Source organism: Onychomys torridus, chromosome X (assembly GCF_903995425.1).
Source record: "Onychomys torridus chromosome X, mOncTor1.1, whole genome shotgun sequence".
NCBI classification, from domain to species: domain Eukaryota; kingdom Metazoa; phylum Chordata; class Mammalia; order Rodentia; family Cricetidae; genus Onychomys; species Onychomys torridus.
In genome coordinates this window covers 92,545,780-92,564,441 of record NC_050466.1, presented here as the reverse complement: position 1 = coordinate 92,564,441, position 18,662 = coordinate 92,545,780, and the positions used below count along the sequence as shown (strand labels likewise).

Sequence of the window (18,662 nt, the reverse complement as noted above, 5' to 3'; positions counted from 1 at the left end):
AACTTTGTTGCAAACTATTAAAGACAATTAAGACATGCAAGTTAATAGTCACCTTATAAAGGATATTACAAATCATATTCTTTAATGTGTTCAGAACTATACTTGTAGGCAGGCTAAGTAAGGCCTACTATAAATGCTGTCAAAGTTAAGCCTGAAACAAGTAACTAAAAACAAAGTTTATTTAAAATCAGATATACCTAATAGATGGTCCTCAAACTCCTCAGAGAGCTGCTGAATATGGCATTTAAAATGTTTAATGAGAAGGCTTCCGGTTATAAAAAGAAATGCAGAATCCTAGCAGCATTTCTCTGTCATTTTAATTGATACAGAGGCCATTTGGATTCTACTTCCTGCTCAAATTTATCCTTCTCAGACCTCTGGTAATTTTTTGTTTGTTTTGTTGTTTTGTTTTTGTTTTTTCGAGACAGGGTTTCTCTGTGTAGCTTTGCGCCTTTCCTGGAACTCGCTTGGTAGACCAGGCTGGCCTCAAACTCACAGAGATCCACCTGCCTCTGCCTCCCTAGTGCTGGGATTAAAGGCGTGCGCTGCCGCTGCCGCCGCTGCCAACCGGCGACCTCTGGTAATGTTGATGGCTAACTAAAGTTAGCTGCTATTTCAGTCTAACAACAGCAAGCACCCAGCTCCTCCCCCTCCAGCTGCAGCGGCCTGCTCAGTCCATTTCATATGTAAAAATCAGACTCACAGTTTACCTTGCTGGCAGACTTCATACTGAAAGAGATAAACTCACAAAGCAGGTTTCAATGTAATTTTAAAAATTCAATCCTATTGAAACATGACATGAACTTCAGACACCTCTGTCTATAGAGAACACAAACAGGAAGAGTCTGACTAAGAGGAAAGCCAAAAACAGCTCTGTTATGGGCAGGAGGATGCTGCAAAGAGTTGGTTCAATGATGGATGTTTTCTTTGCTGATGCATCCATCCAATGATATGCTTGCATTGCTACAAAATAAGAAATGTTATCTTATGCTTTACATCAAAAATGGATATTTTCTCATTTCAAGTACTGAGAGCCCAAACACCACCCAGAATACTTTGTATTTATGATTACTAAAACTTCATTTTTTTCCTTTCTTTTTTTTTTTTTTTTTTGGAGCTGAGGATCGAACCCGGAGCCTTGCGCTTGCCAGGTAAGTGCTTTACCACTGAGCTAAGTCCCCAACCCCCTAAAACTTCATTTTTAAAATTTGTATTTTTGTACAAACATAACAAAAATTTAAAAAATAACAGTAATGAGAAGGATTTTTAAAAAGTAGTAAATTGGAGTTTAAGAAAGTTTTAAAATTTTTTCTTCTAGATAATATAATCACCTAGGAATGCAACCATAATTATGTTTCTCAAATTCTCTTGGGGGCAAAAGGAATTTAACAAAAATGCAAACAGAGGAAATTAGATAATTTTCAAGTTTTCACCTAAAATTATTTTTGGTATAGTCTGAGAATCTGTTACATCAAACTGCCTATGAAATGTAATAAGAACCAGAACCTTCCAACAAGTTCTCCCTCCATGGAACTGCTCTGCTTTGATATTGCTCACATTGTTGTTTCATTTACAGTATCAGTAGAGTACACACTCATACTTGCATGGAAAAACCAAATTGTTTTCTCCTTCAGGATTTTCTGTGATTATTTCTCAGGTACTTCTGAATACCCTGTTATGGAATAAGAGAGTCTCAAGCTCAAAATTAAAATTGTCCTAAAATTTGAAGAGTCCCAAATCTTATAGCTTTAAGTTTAAATCTGCAAAAATTAATGATCATTGTTAATTAAATAGATTTTTAAAAATATTGACAGCAGCTTTATTTATAACAGTCAAAAGCTAGAATAACATCAGGGTACACCTTTAATCCTAGCACTCAGGAGGCAGAGGCAGGCAGTCTGAGTTTGAGGCTAGCCTGGTCTATATTGTGAGTTCTAGGACAGCCAGAGCTACATAGTGAGACCCTTCAATGGCTGTACCTTGTTTAAATCTTGTGTTCAGGCAAAATGAAAAGCATCTGGGTTTTTTCTTCTGTATATATGCAACTTCAAAAAAGATGTGTTCATTCAGAGAAGAGTTTTGGCCAGTTTACCTGCCCTGCAGGAGGCTACTCCAAGGCCCAAGGGAGGCCGGGACACTCGCAGAGGTGAAGTCTGGACGGCCTGCAGAGGGCTGCATGCACATGGGCCTGGCCTGTGGAGTGGTGCCTTCCAACTTGGCACAGCCAACCAAAATAATTAAATAGATTTTGTTTTGTTTGCTTTTTTCAGTTTTGTACCTTGGTCTGATAAATGATCAGATTCTGGCGAAGGGGAAGGTTAAAAGAGGCTCATGAAAGCCTATCCTCTATTAAAGGCATTATTTGACATAGTATTCCAAGCTTCTAGTGCATAATTAGAAATGAGTGAACATCAATTTGACATCTAAAATTATGGATGTCTGTAGCCGGATGCTTTTCTGTGTCCCAACCAGTCCCGCAGCCACCTATAAAATAATCACTCAGAGGCTTATATTAATTATAAATCTTTAGTCAATGGCTCAGGCTTATTACTAACTAGCTCTTACAACTTAAATTAACTCATTTTTATTGATCTTTGTATTCCATGTGACTGTGTCATTACCGGTCTGCTGGCATCTTGCTCCTTGGGTGATTCTGCCCTTCTCCTATATCTCTGCTTGGATTTCTTGACTTGCCATAGGCCAAAGCAGCTTTATTTATTAACCAATGGGAGCAACACATATTCACAGCATACAGAAAGACATCCCACATCATTTCCCCTTTCTGTCTAATCAAAAAGGAAGGTTTTAACTTTAACATAGTAAAATTATATATAACAGTTATCAAGCAAAAATTACAGTTACAATATTTAGTCTATTTGTATTTGGTAAAATTAAAGAAAATATTCTATCATCTATCTTATCATTGTGGGTCTGTCTAAAGTTTCATATTTAATTTATGTAAGTTATCTGTTATCATAACTAAGGGAAATTGCAACTATAACTAGTCTTCAACTCCATCAAAGACCCAGAAGGATGTAATATTTATTTGAGTAAACAAAAAGTGTATTGTTAACAACTTCCAAAATTCTAGAATTGACAGAGACAGCTGGCTGCCTGGACAGTCCCTCCAAGTTTTTCTGTAAAATTGGGGCATCCATCTTCAGCCTACAAAATCTGTCTGGCAGATTTCTCAGTGAAGCAGGAAATTTGAAGAACTCTCCTGCCTATTTTGGCAAAATTCCTCAGTCACTTTTTCCTGTGTCCTGTAGAATGTCTGCCAGACATTCTACATAAAGCAGGAACCCTGAAGGACTGTCCCACCTTCTTTTGGCAAGTTCAGCAGTCATTTTCTTGTGGATCCTACATGTCCAGTTTATACAGCATATTGTCAAGCAATCCAAGCAAGAGCAGTTTCTTGCCCAAATGGCTAGCCTTGCCACACTGAAAGCAAATTCCATAAAGAACTTCTTTGATGCCCATCCATCATCCTCTTGTAGTAATTGTTGCTGCCAGGAGCAGATATGTCTCACTGTCAAGAAAAGTCTTAAAAAGTTCTTAAAACATTTTAAATGCCATATTCTGTAGGTTTTTGAAGTGTTTGAAGATCACGTATCCATCTGAAATATATCTCTACATTTCTAGAAAACCTAACTGACATGACTATAAGTTTGACTATTATAGATGACTATTAATTTGTATTTCTTAACTATACATTTTTAAATGAGCTGCATAAACATAATACCTTAAACAAGAGTAGAGATATACATATAGTATAACAAAATTGACCTTAAATTTGTATCAATAAATCAAAACCCATACTAATGTAAAGTATTTTGAGATTAACAGTTGTTTTTTGGATGAAAGTAGATTCAATAATCTACCTATTTTTATTATCATAATAATCTACCCTTTCCCCCATCATTTATATATCATATTCGCCTTTCTTCTTTTTTTAAAAAAAGGATTTATTTATTTATTATGTATACAATGTTCTGCCTGCAACAGCAGAAGAGGGCACCAAATTTCATTATAGATGGTTGCAAGCCACCATGTGGTTGCTGGGAATTGAACTCAGGACCTCTGGAAGAGCAGCCAGTGCTCTTAACCTCTGAGCCATCTCTCCAGTCCCCACCTTTCTTCTTTAGAAAGAGATTGACTGTGACTATTAACCATTTATAACCAACCCCCTTTAAATGAAAATGAACATTCATAAACAATATTTTGGGGATTTGAGTGTAGTTTTCTACACTGCTTCCTGATGATTGGGGGAAGCTGGTACTCTTATGGGGATCCTAGGAAAATTTAGAATTATGGCTTTGCCATGCTAAGGATTGTTTTTGTTATGCCCAGATCATGGGGACCCCCAAAATACCACCATGAAGAACAAATCCCATATGTAAAATCAGAGTTTATTTTCAAGCTCTGGGCCTCGGTCTTTCTTTCAGTCCGACACAGTGGTGAGAGAGCAGAGAGCCCTGAGCTCAGGCAGGGTGGGATTTTTATCACAGCAGAGGTTGGTGGTGAGGGAATTTCCAGGGTTCAGGACCTTGATTGGGTGACCTTTGTCTAGGGGTATAGGAAATGTTTGGAATGTCAGGTATTTCCTCTTAGATGCAAGCTCCACTGGGTGGGGTCAGCTTATGGCTTTTCCTGGGTCAAGGTGTTACCTGCCAGAAGCTGTGTCTGGGCCTCAGATATTTCCCCTTAGATGCAGGTCCCACTGAGTGGGGTCAGCTTATGGCTTTTCCCGGGTCAAGGTGTTGCCTGCCAGAAGCTGTGTCTGGGCCTCTAAGCCTGTCGTGGCAGCTGTGTGGTCAAGCTGTTTTGGAGCCCCCTACATTTTTTATCCTTTAGGACCAATTGTCCAGATAAAAGATGAGACACAAACCAAACATTTAGTCACATCAGTGGGGGATATGTTTGTTGGACTAATCTAACTGATCAGTCCAAGTACAATAATATAGATTTCATATATTTAAGTACTCTTTAGAAAGTTCTGATAGTGGAAACTAGAGTTGTATGAAGATGAAAAAAGGAATACCGGATATATTGCTTACTAAAGTTGATATTATTGTACCTAGAATAGTGCTATCTGTTGGCAATGGTTTAGAAAATAACCTCTGACTTCATTTGGCACATGACAGTCAGCAAGAACAATCTTTTCTATCAGAGGAGACCTGTCTATTCTTGGGATCTTAAAAAGAAATCAATATGGCATATGGGTCACTCATATGCACTATGTACAAATAGCAGGGACAACATAGAATCTGCCTGAACCCATATTCATAGGGCTTTGCCTGATATTCCTGTCAATGGTATTTTCTATCACATTGTTTATGCTTTAAATGTACTCAAATCCCTTCTTTTTCTTTAAAGTTTTTATTTTATGTATATTAGTGTTTTACCTGCATGTGTATCTGTATGAGGGTGTCAGGTATCCTGGAACTGGAGTTACAGACAGCTTCAAGCTACCATGTAGCTGCTTGGAATTGAACCCAGGTCCTCTGGAAGAGCAGTCAGTGCTCTTAACTGCTGAGCCATTTCTCCAGCCCTAATATCCCTTATTGCAAAGCCATCTCTAATCATACCCTTCCCTCTGGTAAACAACTGCCTTTAGGATGGACCTTTTTTTGTGAAAATGTTACTTACACTGCCATTTCTGCAGATTATAAAGGTTTATGTGGCATAGGCTGAATTACACCTATTTTGCTCAGTAAATCTTTGCAATTGGTCAATAGAATTAAAAGAGCTCTCCATCAAAAATGTGGTGATTCTTTGCATCTACTGGATCTTATAATGGTTGCAGCCACAATGGCTTTTATGTTGCCTATTTCAGGAATGGTTACTGGAATATAAAGAGAGGTCTCAAAGATGGCCTGGATGGTTAGTAAAACACTACTATCACAGCAAAGATATTAGCAGAAATTAATCAAGAAATGGGCAAATTGAGGACCACAGTTTTACAAAATAGAGCTACTATAGATTGTTGCTCAAGCATAATCTTGGTTGTCGACAATTTCCTGGTATGTGTTGCTTCAGTGTGTCAGACTTTTCTCATGCATGATTTGCATAGAGAGACAGATAAAATCTCTCAAGTGGCCTTTGAGTGGCCATCATGGTTAATATGGCTTTCCCCTTTCCTTGGTCCTCTCTTAGCTATTCTTATAATTCTCTTTTGCTTGCCTATATTAATTAAACTAGCTATGGAGGCAATGCATTTCACCAGAGTCTCAAATGGGCAGATGTAGAAGGGCATGAAGTCCTTGTGTTACACTAGAGAAACCAGGAATTTTAAATGTGCAGGCTTTTCTCCTCAACAGTAGGGATTTACACATGTTTTCTACTCAGGAGGCCGAGAGTGGGTGTTCTTAATAGCCTGGTGATCTTTTCTTGTCTGCAGGACCAGGCTTCACCTAAATCTTCCAGACTATTATGTTTATTCCAGACTCCTGAGCATTGTTTATCAGTTGATAGAACCCATTTTTATGACAGAGGTTCCATGTAATTTATAAACAACTTTGCTATTATTCTTATCACAAACCCTTCCTCCCTATTCCCTTATCCTGAGCATTGTTTCCCAGTCAACAGAAACCTTTATTTTAGAAGATGTCACAGGTGCTTTGCAAAGGAGTTTCAACTTAGTCATACCTTAAACTCTGTTGTGACAACTGTCACGAGAAAACTTTTCCCCCCAAAGTTGTACTGTGCTTAAACATGCCAAAAATAAACTGCTTGGGGCCAGACTATAGAAATTTGAACCAGCACCAGAAAACTAAGTCATGCTGAATCAGATTTCCTTCTTGCCTCTCACAGGTCATTCCTCTGCTGGCAGCTGCATTTGCAGGAAACCCCCAAAAAAGGAGCTTTTGAAAAACCATGGAATTAAAGTAAAAAGCATTACAGCTAGGAAGCATGCCCTTGGTCTCCAGGGAGTGTGCACATGAGCAGCTCACGGGAGTGGAGCTCCGTGCCCTTTTGGGCCCTGCCTAGATATCCCAGCTATGTGGGAAAGCACAGGCTAGATTGTTTGCAGTTGCTTAAACTGCAAGTCTCAGAGACAGAGCCCAGTAACAGGGCTTATGGGAAAGGCTGCAGCAAAGCAAAGGCAGAAACAGTTGCACTTGCTCCTCTAGGAGTCTCCACAGCAGATGCCTGCAGCTGGTGGCTGGCCAGCAGGAGCATCTGGAGGCTGCTGATTGTCTCCTGGCTCTTAGAAGCAGCCAAAAGAAGCAAGTAGCCAGAAGGGAAAATATTGACAGCTTTGGGTGCTACCTGGCTTTTGAGCAATCTGACTTAAATAAACCAGCAACTTTACTGTTAAAACAAAACAGATCAAAGTTAAGCAAAAAACCAAACCTTGTCATTAACAGAAAATCCTTAACTAACATCCTTAACTGAACTTTGTCAGAGACTGAAAAAAAAATTTATACTCAGTGTTTGTGGCCTTACAAGGTATAGGAGACCTTACAGCTGACTCTGGGACCGGGAGGGTGTTTAGGAATCAACTGGATTTTTAAAATGCTAACAAAACTGATAAAGAGACACCTAGAAGTTCCTTTGAGTGGTTAAATTTACAAAATAATCCACATTCAAGATATTGCTCTCTCTGCAGCTCTTGAGGAAGTGATATGCAAAAAAAAAAAGAAAGAAAACAGGAAAATAAGAATGGTATCTGTTGTGCATGTATCTGCAGTATCAGGAAGGACAGGGCTCCTGCTTATACCTCTTGTGCATTGAAAAGCATTTGCATTCAGCACAAAGTTGCTCACAACACACTCATTCCTTACAACCCACAGGGACAAGATGTTATGGAGTTTGATTGCACTGAGAAAAGACCACAGACTCGATTCAAATTATAATCAAATGAATTTATTAATTCCTGCTAGCAGGCCAACAGTCTGAAAGCCAAATCAAAGGCATGTCATGCAGAAGCAGCTAGAGGAAGGGTTTTAAAGGTGGCCACAACAATGATCTCATTTGTGTGGAGTGTGTAGCTGAGTGGGAATCTGCTTTTACTCCCCTCAGCTGTGAGAAGCTGTCTCTGTCTCCCCCTATATCCAGTGATAAAGTTCTCTCAGTCTCTGGTACACAGTGATAAGCGTGTTTACAAAAGCTAGAGTAAGCGATTAACTATCTCATAGGAGTTTTGCAATTTGGGGGGGGAGGGGCAAAGAAACAGTTGCCAGGAGCTTATATTTTAGGAATTTAGAATGGGTGCTGTGGGGTGTGAGTGAAAATGGCCCCCATAGGCTCATAGGGAGTGGCATTATTTGAACGAATTAAGAGTTATGGCCTTATTGGAGTAGGACTGGTATGGCCTTGTTAGAGGAAGTATGCCACTGGGGATGGGCTCACTCTCTTCCTGCTGCCTGCAGATCCAGATGTAGAACTCTCAGCTCCTTCTCCAGCACCATGTCTGCCTGCATGCCACCATGCTTCCTACCATGATAACAATGAACTAAACCTCTAAACCTGAAAGTAAGCCCCAGTTAAATGCTCTCCTTTGTAAGAGTTGCCATGGTCATAGTGTCTCTACACAGCAATCAAAACCCTGACTGAAACAGATACCTAGCACAAAATGGAATTTTCCTTAGCCATCACATTCTCCACTGACTCTAGATCATATCAATCAAATCATTTATTCACGTTGAGGTACAAGTTGATATCAAGCCTGGTGGGCTAATATTTTAACAGAGTTGTTTTTTTACAAGATGGCATAACTATAGTTTAAATATTCCACTATATTCCCCAATGGCTCTAGGAGATTGGGTCAACTCTGAGGGATTTAATTTTAAGGCCCCTGATACCCATAGAGTTGGACCCTCATGAATGAACATTAAGATGCATAAAGAAGTGAGACAGAGAAAATAAACATCTATGTTACTCAGGTGAAGTAAGCTATTCAGTCAGACCCCGGTCTCCATCTTGAGTAGCCCTTTTTAAAAGCAAGTTTTGCAACTCTGGTTTTTAATAGGTGATGTGACACTGAAGGAGCCTGGAGGCCACCATAAGCTTTGATTTGCTAATAGACATCATAGATGGGCATTAGTCCCCTTTGCCAGAGAGAAGGGAAGCGGCTCCTGGTAGAAGGGAACTAGTTTCCTCTGGATTTAACATCAGCCTTGCCAGGCAGTGGTGGCGCACGCCTTTAATCCCAACACCTGGGAGGCAGAGGCAGGTGGATCTCTGTGAGTTCGAGGCCAGCCTGGTCTACAGAGTGAGTTCCAGGAGAGCTGCACAGGAAAAGCCTGTCTCAAAGAAAAACCCCTAGCCTTTTGTGGAGGATAAGAGGTGATATACTCTCTTTTGTAACTGCTTCTCAGCTGAAATTAGAATGCTGTTGTCAGGGCTCAGAAAGTCTGGGATGCTGATCAAAGGCCAGGATGGGGCAGAGTATAATCTTGTTCACTGCCCAAGTTTTGTTGAACCACTTGGGGCTGGAGCAGGCAGCTTCAGAGTAGCCTGGAATGTTGGCCCAAAGCACAGGCTCAAGTTGGTAGGAAATTCTGTCAGAAGCATCTGGTCTAAATTAGCTTTCAGTAAGTTCAGGGCTCATGGCCATTGTGGTGATTTGAATGGATGGCCCCCACAGGCCCATAGGGAGTAGCACTATTAGTAGGTGTGGCCTTGTTGGAGTAGGTGTGGTCATCTTGAAGGAAGTGTGTGCTGGGGATTGGGCTTTGAGGTTTCAGAAGCTCAAGCCAGGCTCACTGGCTCACTCTCTTCCCTTTGTCCACTGATCTGCAGAGCTCCCAACTACTTCTCCAGCACCATGTCTGCCTGTGTGCTACCATGTTTCTTGCCCTGATGATAATGGACTAAACCACTGAACTGTAAAATTAAATTTTTTTCTTTTGTAAGAGTTGCTATGGTCATGGTGCCTCTTTACAGCAATAAAAACTATAACTAAAACATGTTGGTACCAGAGACTGGGGTATTGTTGTGATAGGCCTGATCATGCTTTTCTTTGGAGTATTGTGGACTTTGGTACTTTGGATTAGTAAAGCAGTTGAATGCTTTAAGTGGGGATTAATGGGCCACACTAATAGGAGCATGGAAGACAGTGTTGCTGATGGTGATTTGAACTGTGGAGGCCTGACTCAAGAGGTTTCAGGGGAGAAAATATTAATTATGTGGTCTAGAGATCATTCTTGTGATGTTTTGGTAATGAACGTTTCTGCTTTCTTCCCTTTGCTAAAAGAAAATCTGCCTGAGGCTAAATTGAAGAGTTATGGATTAACAGCTTTGGCAGAGGACATTTGTAGCTGGAGAGTTTCTCTCAGGGTCCCACCAAGTCCCCGCAGTCCCACAGCCCACTTATAAAATAATCACTCAGGAGCGTGGCTGGCGTCCTCCGGTCCGACACGTGTGGTACACCATCTCCTCCAGGAACCTTTGCCTGCTGTAGCAAGTAGGCTCGCCTGCAGGTACCGGGGCCTCTGGTCGGCTGGGCCTCCCCTGCAGGCGGCATGATGGCGATGGCGATGGCGGAAGCGGCGGCAGGCGCCAGCAGAGAGGCCATGGCGAGCGCTGATAGCAGCGGAAGGTTCCTTCGGCCCGGCAGGCCGGAGTTTCTCCAACTACCGGCTGTTCGAGCCCCAGACCCTGGGCTTCAGCCCGAGCTGGTGGCTGATGAGCTTCTCTGGCATGAAGGGCTGAGGCTGCAAGGTCCCCCAGGAGACTCTGCTCAAACTCCTACCACCACACTATCGGGCATTATGAATTCATTTTGCTGACACACCACAGTGGCCACCCCACCGATGATAATCCAGGGGTTGACTACCGTCTGTCCACCAGTCACTTCAGTCCCTCCCTCCTCTGCAGCATCACGGAAGCCTTTGATCACATTCTCTCGTTCCTTTTCACTCATGCTCTGGCTGACACTGAGTAGCATCAACATGTTGTCGCACTTGGGGATGCCAATGGCGTAGAGGTCACTGAGCACATTGGCACAGGCTATGCACCCCATCATGTAGGGATCTTCCACCAGGGAGTAAAAGAAGTCGGTGGTCTGCACCAGCGACAGGCCGCCGTGCCTCAGGGGGATGACGCATGAGTCCATCCCAATGCTCAGCGAGGGGAGGGCTAAGCTGGAGCCCGTGCTGGTGTTGACCAAACCTTTGGGAACCCAGGTTGCCGCCAATGCCCACCAATGGCTGGATAACCCTGAGAAATGGAATAAAATCAAGATGGTGGTTTCCAGGGAGGAAGTAGAGTTGGCCTATCAGGAAGCTATGTTCAATGTGGCTACTCTAAACAGAACTGCTGCTGGGTTGATGCACACATTCAATGCCCACGCAGCCACAGATATCACAGGCTTTGACATTTTAGGACACTCTCAGAACCTCACAAAACAACAAAAAAATGAAGTGTCCTTTGTCATTCATAACCTGCCAATCATTGCCAAGATGGCCGCCATCAGCAAAACCAGTGGGTGCTTTGGCCTCCTTCAAGGAACATTAGCTGAAACCTCTGATTTGTCTGTCAAGAGAGCACGTGGCCCGCTTTTGTTCGGAAATCAAATCTTCCAAGTATGGAGAGGGTCACCAAGAGTGGATCATCGGAATTGTGGAGAAGGGGAACCGGACAGCCCGTATCATTGACAAGCCTCGCGTTATTGAAGTTTTACCTTAGGGAGCCACTCCTGCTGCTGCTGCTGCTGCTGCTGCTCCTGCTCCTGAAAATTCCAACGCCGCCGCTGAGCCTAGTTTATGAAATGGAATAGCAGAAGTTGTTGGGGACTCAGCCATTCCACACGCTCATGGACTGTTGCCCAGGATTGATTTTAAGACCTTTGCAAAGGCTCTGTGCATAGTGCCCCAGGTACCCTTGCTAGTTCCATCCAAAGCTGCCTGTGTGTACATCTAGGGCCATAAGTAACATTGGGGGAATGTGTGTTCATCTGTTGAGTGAGTGAGGAGCAGGAAGGCTTTTACCAAAGCAAGATGAGACTATTCCAGGTTGAGGGATTTTTTTCCTTTGCACTGAGTTGATTCTTTTCTGTACATGGAGTAATATTATTAAGATTACATACAGGCCAGGCTGTGGTGGCGCGCGCCTTTAATCCCAGCACTTGGAAGGCAGAGACAGGCGGATCTCTGTGAGTTCGAGGCCAGCCTGGTCTACAAAGCGAGTTCCAGGACAGGCTCCAAAGCTACAGAGAAACCCTGTCTCGAAAAACAAAAAACAAAACAAAACAAAAAAGATTACATACGGAAAAAGTAAACTGCAACATGAAAAGAAATTAGAGTTTGGACCAATATATTGATAAGTCTAAATTGTTAGAACTCTTACTGATTCATTGTCAAATTTGTTATTAATTTTTCTAAGAAACCACCTCTTTTCCTGTTGTGGACAAGAGTTGAGCAACTTGTCCAACTAGGAAAGGAAGACGCAGTCCCCTGCTTTGGTCTCTGTTAATGATGTCTCCTCCTCTAACTCCACTAAGGACTGGAAGAGACAGAGCAAGCCTCAGAGCCAGGTGCTGGTGGTCATTAATATACTAAATCGTATGCTGAGAATTCCTGGAGATTTAGTTAAAAAGAAAATTTCTTACATCTAAATAAATAAAAGGGACTTCATTGAAAAAAATCACTCAGAAGCTTATATTACTTATAAACTGTATGGCCATGGCAGGCTTCTTGCTATGTGTTCTTATATCTTAAATTAACCCATTTCTATAAATCTATACCTTGCCACGTGGCTCATGGCTTACCAGTATCTTACATCAAGCTTCTCCTCATGGCAACTGGCAGCATCTCCCTGCCTCAGCCTTCCAATTACCAGAATTCTCCTCCCTCTTTGTCTCACACTTCCTGCCTTGCTACTGGCCAATCAGCATTTTATTTATCAATCAATCATCCACAGCAGACATTTCCAAACAACTGTGTTGTGTGTGGCTATTAGTGGCCAGTATTATGCAGATCTATAATGAAAAAGAACAAGCAAGGAAAATACAAAATGTACAGTTGGAGGAGAAATGTTACACAGGAAGTGTAAACAGATTAAAGAAAAGCCTGATGTTAAGTGTAATAAAGGGAGTGGTGACCTCAGAGCAATACTCCCACCCAGTTAAGCTGCCAACTCATGAAAAGAAACATCTGGCAGATCTCTGAGTTCAAGGCCAGCCTGGCCTAAAGGTGGAGTTCCAGGACAGCTGCTTAGTTAGGGTTTTTATTCCTGTGAAGAGACATCATGACCATGAAACTTTTATAAGGAAAACATTTAATTGAGGGAGCTCAACTTACAGTTTCAGAGGTTAAGTCCATTATCATCATGGTGGGGAGCATGGTGGAATGCAGGCAGATGTGGTGCTAGAAGAATAGCTGAAAGTCCTACATTATGCAGGCAACAGGAAGTTGATTGAGACATTGGGCAGTAAGTGTCCTGAGCATAGGAAACCTCAAATACCACACTTCCTCCAACAAGACCATAGCCACTTCAACAAAGCTACACCTTCTAATAGTGCCACTCCCTCTGAGTTTATTGGGGCCAATTACATTCAAACCATCACATTCTACTCCTTGGCCCCCATAAGCTTGTAACAAGAAACCAGAACTACTAAAATGAAACCTTTACATTACTGGGACAGTCGATACTTGTTAGCTAGAGCTAAGAAATTGGCAGTGATTAAGAAGAGTCCAGCATTGTTGAGGTAAAATCTTTTGGGATGTGTTTTCTGAGAGCACAGAGAAGCTGTGTTCCAGAGGTGGCCACGGTTGTACTTTGTGCTGGCATCTAGACTTGGTAATGTGTAAGAGTCACCCATGTAGTACTGGTTTTGAAGGCATGAAAGGGGTCATGGAGATCAGCTGAGGCTTGGCACTGTCAAGGCCAGGAAATGCCATTGGTGAAGGTTCAGCCTTAGTAGCAGTTCAAAGGCCCAGGACTGGAGGGGTCATGCAAAGAAGTTGAGGTTTGGGACTATGAAGAGAGTCTGTAAGAGGCTATTGGTGAAAGTGCAGCCCAGTTGTAGCAAGGGACCTCAGCATTTTGGAGATGCCAATACCATAGGAAGATCACCAAGAACAGGAGCAACAATGGAGTGGAGACAGCTAAAGCCAGAGCCTAGAAGACAAGCTGTGTGTGCTGCAGAAAGCAGAGCTGGAGAAGTGACCTAAGCCCTTGGGGGGAGTCCAGAAAATTGTGAATGAATCCCAGATAGTTGGATATTGAGTTATTTGTACTGTTGGAGTTTGGTTTTACTTGGTTCAGATTGTGATGGTGCCCTGGTTCTTCCCTCTTAAAGAAGGCAATCCAGGCTTCAACTCCACAGCTTCACACAATGGCCTCTCTAGGTCTCCATTCAGGGACATCTCTGACACATGCCTGTCCTCAATGGCTTTCCTTGGTTGTAGAGGCAAATCCCATAGCCCCTTTCTTGTCAGTTTCATCATAAGTAAAAGGTACTATAATTTCTGCTGGGTCTGTTCTTGCTAATTGACAAAATCTCAATTTTCTTTTTAGAATCAACTCAGAGACCTTTTCCATGTAAGTTTTTAATTTTTTACTCTGTTTATGTTGTAAAAAGATCCATTCTATTCTGAGAAGTGGAAGGCTGAGGCAGAGAGACGCCGCCAGCTGCCTCCATGAGAAGATGTTAAGATACTGGTAAACCACAAGCCACGTGGCAACTTATAGATTAATAGAAATGGGTTAATTTAAGATATAAGAACAGCCAGCAAGAAGCCTGAGCCATTAGGCCAAACAATTTAAATTAAAAAAAAGATCCATTCTAAGATAATATCTTCCCCCTGCATTAATATTACTGTAGGAGAATGCTTAGAGGGCAAAATAACCACAATGCAATCAAGCTCTGGATCCAAATGATCCACATATGCATCCTGTAATTTCTTTCCCACAAAAGCCAATTCTCTCTCAGCTTCAGCTGACAATTCTTTTAGACTATTAAACTCCTTGTCACCTTTTGAGATTTTGAACAAATTACTCAGTTCGTCATTTTTTCTTGTCTTTTTTTTTTCAGAGCTGAGGACTGAACCCAGGGCCTTGTACTTGCTAGGCAAACGCTCTACCACTGAGCTAAAGCTCCAACCCCAAGTTCGTCATTTTTTACCCCAATAATGGGCCATAGATTGGAAATGTCTCCTAGCAATCTTTGAAAGTCATTAAGAGCCTGCAATCAATCTCTCCTAATTTGCACCTTTTAGGGTCTAATTTTTGTAGACTTATTTTATATCCTAAATAATTAATAGAATCTCCTCTTGGTATTTTTTCAGGAGCAATTTGTAATCCCAAAAAAGGCAAAAATTTCTTTACTTCTTCAAACATTCTTTCTGAAGTATCTACATTTGAATCAGCTAGTAAGATGTCATCCATTTAATGGTAAACTATAGATTGAGAAAATTATGTATCAGTTCTAATGGCTGTCATACAAAACATTGGCACAGGGTGGGCTATTTAACATTCCCTGTGGGAAATCTTCCATTGATATCTCTCTCTTTTTTTTGTCTCCTAATATCTTTATTCTTCCTCAGATAACTGAACAGTACAAAGTTGCCCTCTTTTACCTATTTTTCTTAAAAAATGATCTTTCTGCCGGGCAGTGGTGGCGCACGCCTGTAATCCCAGCACTCAGGAGGCAGAGGCAGGTGGATCTCTATGAGTTCGAGGCCAGCCTGGGCTACAAAGCGAGTTCCAGGACAGGCATCAAAACTACAGAGAAACCCTGTCTCAGAAAAAAACAAATCTTTCCACACATGGCTGCCCTTGGGGAGTTTCTTCCTGTTGGAAATTAAAGTTTCCCAAGATGCGTCCTTCCCATCCTTGGTTACACAATTCAGATAACTTGACAAGAAGAGAAGAATTCCACTGGGTTATTATCAACATGAACTTGACTATGTCTCCTATGAGGGAAAACACTGATTTTTTTTTCTTTTTAGAAACAGAAACCATCCACTTATCAATCCAAACTACGGACGGCATTGCATGACAACATTCATTGCATAAATTGAACACACAGAGTTACTACCTTGGGGTATAACAGATGGACACCTTACAACCTAGCTACAGGGTATACAAGTTCAACAACATGGGTATGGCAACTTCACTCTACACACACCCACCATTACTTCGGGAAAGTACTAGACACAGGTCCATGAGCTACCGGGAGTCTCAGCACAGTTAATCTAAGAGACAACAACACAGTCAAGAAAAAGGCAGCTGCGATATGTGTGGGCTAAAGCAGCCTACACTAAGTACCACAGGGGCTGGGGGACTCCGGGTCAGGGGGGATGGCCATCACGTCATCGCGCTGATCACAACCTAGGGAATGTCCATGCAATCCTAACAGTGGGTTGTTCTTGGGTGAGAAGGGCCAACAGTTATCACCTTGCTTCTTTGAGTATTTGACCAGAGAGGGATGGGGGTGGAATGGGGACAGTCAGGGAGTCTTGGGCTGCAGTTCCATCCATGTACATGGTGGTTTCTTCAGAAATCTGTGGCCCATCTGCATGAGTAGGAGGAACAGAGAAGTGACACCATCCCTCGGTGTCAGAATCATGCTGATTTCTCAAAATCAGGACTGTTAGTATTCTTGGAATCATTTTGGCAGCTGTTTCATGGAAATGTCCTCCAGGTAAGGACTTGGACCCTGGGCTTCTGGGAAAGCAGGAGCTACAACTCATCGGAGTGAATGACATGAAAGAGGGTGACATTATAGAGGGTCTGATGGCCGTTGTGCATATAGCACACGGTCCTGAGGGTTGTAGTCCATCATGGAGATGTGGGAATATTTGTTCTGGAAGGGGATGTCAATGTACTCGTAGGTCGAGGCATTGGTCTGGTAAGCACAGTGGAACTTGGTGTCCCCCAAGTAGCTGTTGGTGACATAGAGGGTCCCACAAATGATGAAGGCCTCATTGGCACTGCGCTTGGGGTAGCTGGTGTTCCATGTCTGCAGGATCAGCAGTAAGATAGGATCCAGCTTGCTGATGACAATGTTGCCAGCATTCTGGTTTGTGGCATAGATGGCCCAGAGCCCATTCTCGTCTTCTGTAAGATCGACGTCTGAGTGGCATCGTGGTACATCTTGTTGTAGCCAGCGTGGTCCAGGCTGCATATCTTCAGGATCATCTCTGTCTTTAGGTCAAACCTGATGATAGTATGAAATTTGTTAAAACAGATGGAGCCATTGTAGACCACTTGGCCTGTGCCTGACCAGGAGGAGTATGGGAGACAGTGCAAGGTAAAATTGTCCATGTTCATGAAGTCCACCATGGACTTGTACTCACGGACAAAGCAATTGCTGTGATAACCATCTATGTACCAAACCCTGTTATCACCTTCTGGGGCCAGTGGGTCTGTCATCCAGGACCTGAACCTTGAGCCAGAGGTCTTGACAGTCACCGGGTCACTTATGCCTGTCAGCTTCCCGCAGGCATGGAGCCTTTCTTAAAGATTGGACACTCTGCTCTGAAGTTCATCAGAGTCATAGGTGCCAATTTCCTCTTGCAGCTCGTTAAGCACTGACATCAGATTCTGGACCTCTTCCTTAAACTGCAATACCAATTTGGCATTGGCCTTGTACTCTTCCAACACAGGAATCAAAGGCCTAAGTTCATCCATTTTTGCTTTTATTGCTTTGAACTGCCTGGCCAGATGTTGCTTATGGCTCTCTTCCACCTGCTTGAACTTGGACTCCAGTCCTTTCATTTGATTCTCCATCTTCTTCACATACTGCAGGTCTCTCTGAGTCCACCTGTCCAAGACTTCTATGGATTGAGACATGTTTTGCACCTTCTCCAGTAGCTGCCTCAGCTGTTTTGTGTGGGCATCCCGTGAACACATGGTCTGTTGGGGGGTGACCACCATGTACATACACCTGCCCTCACTGTCCTGGGCAGAGCTGTACACTTGCCAGCTCTCCTCGGGGTTAGTGGGCAACAAGCCGCAGTTGCTTGTTGTGGTCCAGCGTCGTCGTCGTCCTCGTTGTCATCGTTGTCGTTGTCATCGTCGTCGTCCCTCCCCCTCCGCCCCGAGGGCAGGGCCTCCGACATCCAGTTGGTGATCATGGCCATGGTGCTTAGCATGACCTCAGTCTTCAACAGCGGCACCCACTTCGCGCCTTGAGTGGCCTCCTGCACCCGCTTCAGCGCTGGTTTCATTTGCCCCGGCAGCCTCAGGCGGTGGGCTCCACCATTCTGTGGGCCCTGGCTATCGCGGCGGCGTTAGGAGGTGATCGGTGGCTGGCCTATGCTGCCTGCCACATCCAGTGCACTCTGCTGCCACTGCCGAGAAGGGCCATTGCTATCTCTTAAAAGGCTGAGAATTATTATAAGTAGGAACCATGAAGGCAAATTTTTCTGTCTTTTTCTTGTAAAGGTATGGTGAAGAAACAGTCCTTTAAATCGACAACTATTAGAGGCTTTTAGGTAACAGAACAGAGAAGGCAAAGGAATTCCACACTGTAGAGAGCCCATTGGCTGAATCACTTTATTAACAGATCTTAGATTTGTTATCATTCTCCGTTTACCAGATTTCTTTTTAATAAGAAATACAGGAGAATTCCAAGGGCTGGTTGATTCTTTAATATGCTGAGCATTTAACTGCTCCTATACCAGCTGTTCTAAGGCCTGCAGTTTCTCTGATGTTAAAGGCCATTGCTCAACCCATACAACTTCGTTGGTCAACCATTTTAAAAGTGC

The 18,662-nt window shown here is 42.8% G+C and overlaps 2 pseudogenes; one reads left to right on the top strand and one right to left on the bottom strand.

Moving 5' to 3' along the window:
* The first annotated feature begins 11,066 nt into the window (after positions 1-11,066).
* Positions 11,067-11,772, top strand: LOC118574740 (annotated as a pseudogene).
* Positions 11,773-16,632: 4,860 nt separating this feature from the next.
* Positions 16,633-18,122, bottom strand: LOC118574739 (annotated as a pseudogene).
* Between the last annotated feature and the right edge of the window lie 540 nt (positions 18,123-18,662).